Raw genomic sequence first — 2,831 nt, 5'->3', positions numbered from 1 at the left:
CCTACACTGCATGTTCCAGACATTGTTCCAGCTTTGGGGACAGAATGATGAACATGATGCACCGAGTCTCGGCTCTCACAAAGCTTAAAACCAACTGCACGAGAAACAAAAGATAGACAAGGAAATATTAGGTAGTATTAAGTGCTATAAAATGTGGTGTGAGAAGAAAACGACCATTTCGGGGCCAGCAGGTGTCATAGTGGTTGAGATGCTGGACTCCCTCATGGCCCACTGCAATTCAAGTTCCAGACCTATCGGCTTGTTTTCTCACTTTTTTTCTTTCTCTTTCTCTTTCTCTCTCTGTCTTTAGTGAGCACATGTGTCCTATAGTAAATTAATATTATAATAAATCAAATTAAATATATTTTTAAAAACGAATGACCAATTTAGGGCCAGCAAGTGGCATGGTGGTTCAGACACTGGAATTCCATTTGGTCAACCATGTTTTGAGTCCCAGACCTGTTGGCTTAACAAATCACAACAAATAAATGGATAAACAAATATTTTTTAAATAGCCATTTTAAATTAATGGTACTTACTCTTAGAGAATGCCTCACTTAAACTGAGCTCTGAATGACAATAAGAAACTACCTATCTATCAGAAACTTCCGAAAGAAGAATCCACCAAGGCTAAAGGACTAAAATATAAATAAATTTGGTAAATTCTGGGGGCAGGGGAGGGGGCAGTTAGCTAAAGCTGAAGTCTAAGTGGATGGCAGAAGTCAGGCCACATAAAGGAGTCTGGGCTAATTCTAAGTGTCTGAAGATATTTAAACTGGGGCATGATATGATTTTGAGTTGTTTCTAAAAGATATCCCTGGCTGTGGAGAATGGGTTGGACTTTTATGGAGCAGAGGCAAGAGGAGAAGCAGGGAAATCAACTAGCAGCTAGGAGACTTACTGACAGTCCAAGTGAGAGATGAGCATGGCCTTAATAAAAAAGTAGAGAATGAAGTAGAGAATTCAGGATTGTGCGAGAGAGAGAAAAAGCATCCCCCAATGGGTCCAGTCACTTCAATTCTTTTTTCTCCAGTTCTCCATACCATCAGGAACCTGGGCACATGGAAGTTGGGACCAGTGTGTATTTCAAGCCAAAGGGTCTGGATGGAAACTCAAACCTTGGTGGACCCTGTGTGATCTGACTTCCTTCTGCACAGCACCTAACATGGCCAGGCCAATTCAAAGTATGTTTTTTGTTTTGTTTTGTTTTGTTTTGTTTTGTTTTGTTTTGTTTTTATATAGGCTGTGTGTATTCACTGGAGAGAGACACAAAGAGAGGGAAAGGGAGAAATTATACCCCAGGGGAAGGCCACACCACAATTCCTTTTCCATTCTCCTCTTGGGATTTTGGGCATGCTTGCGCATGTGCTGGTGTGACTTTTCAAGCTGTGTGGGATTCAGATACCCGTAAGCCATGTGAAAGTCCAACACTTTAACCACCATGCTGCAACCTGCTGGCCCTCGAGGTTTTGTTTTTTTGTTTTGTTTTGTTTTTGAGAGATTTTTGCTATAGGGTGCGTGCACTTGCTAGACAGAGAGAGACAGAGAGACAAAAAGTGAGAAATCACCCCTCAGGGGGAATGGCCACACCACAATCCCTTCTCCATTCTCCTCTCAGGATCTTGGGCACGCACGCACATGCACCCAGCATGAGTTTAAGTCGCCAGGTCCGGGACTCAAACTGTGGTCGGCTACATGGGAATCCAGCGACATAGCCATTACGCTAACTGCTGGTCCCTCGAAGTATGTTTTGAAGCTGAAGTCAAGTGGACTTACTGAAAAACTAGGTGTGGGAGGTGAGGGAGGGAAGAGAGGAAGGAAAGTAATATGGATTAAATGTCTTCTAAAAATTCATGTGTTGATATTTGGTTGTGACAAGGGGTAAAAACTTAATCAGACTATGATGTTGAAAGGTGGGGCATTGAGACCAGCAGGTGGTATGGTAGTTAGGGTGCTGGACTCCCACATGGCTGGCTACTGTTTGAGTCCCAGACCTGGTGGCTTGCTTTCTCACTTTCCCTCTCTCTCTCTAATAAGTGCACATGCCTTATAGCAAATTTTAAAATAATAATAAATAAAATAAAATAAATAATTATCTTGGGGCCAGCAGATGGTCTAGTGGTTAAGGACACTGCACTCCCACATGGCTGACCATGGTTCAAGTCCCAGACCTGGCAGCTTGCTTTCTCACTTTCCCTCCCTCTTTCTCTCTCACTCTATCACTCTCTGGTCAAATTAAAATAAATAAATAAAGTTAAACTAAAAAGAATTTTTTAAAAAGAATTATTGTATTGGGAACCAGCAGTTAGCATAATGGCTATGTCGCTGGACTCCCACATAGTCGACCGCGGTTCGTGTCCCGGACCTGGTGGCTTAAAACTCACGCCGGGCACGTGTGCGTGCGTGCCCAAGATCCCGAGAGGAAAATGGAGAAGGGATTGCGGCGTGACCATCCCCCCTGGGGGGTGATTTCTCGCTTTCTGTCTCTATGTCTCTCTCTGTCTGTCTGGTGAGCACACGCGCCCTACAGTGAAAATCTCTCAAAAAAAAAAAAATTATTATTATTGGGACCAGGGGATGGTGGAGTAGTTATGTCGCTGTACTCCCACGTGGTCAACCACTGTTTGAGTTCCAGACTCGGCAGCTTAAAACTTACACCAGAGGAACCAGCAGTAGTGTAATGGCTATGTCGCTGAACTCCCATGTCATCAACTGCGGTTTGAGTCCCGGACCCAGTGGCTTAAACTCACGCCGGGCGTGTGTGCGTGCATGCCCAAGATCCTGAGAGGAGAATGGAGGAGAAGGGATTGTGGTGTGGCCATCCACCCTGG

The 2,831-nt window shown here is 44.1% G+C and overlaps 1 pseudogene; it reads left to right on the top strand.

The window, feature by feature from the left end:
* The first annotated feature begins 1,903 nt into the window (after positions 1-1,903).
* LOC102480279 (eukaryotic translation initiation factor 4E type 2-like) overlaps positions 1,904-2,831 on the top strand; it is a 4,058-nt pseudogene continuing 3,130 nt past the window's right edge.

The sequence above is a fragment of the Tupaia chinensis genome, unplaced genomic scaffold, assembly GCF_000334495.1.
Source record: "Tupaia chinensis unplaced genomic scaffold, TupChi_1.0 Scaffold145652_1, whole genome shotgun sequence".
Lineage (NCBI taxonomy): Eukaryota > Metazoa > Chordata > Mammalia > Scandentia > Tupaiidae > Tupaia > Tupaia belangeri.
Note: the sequence above shows the minus strand (reverse complement) of the source record. Positions and strands in the feature narration are given on the sequence as shown.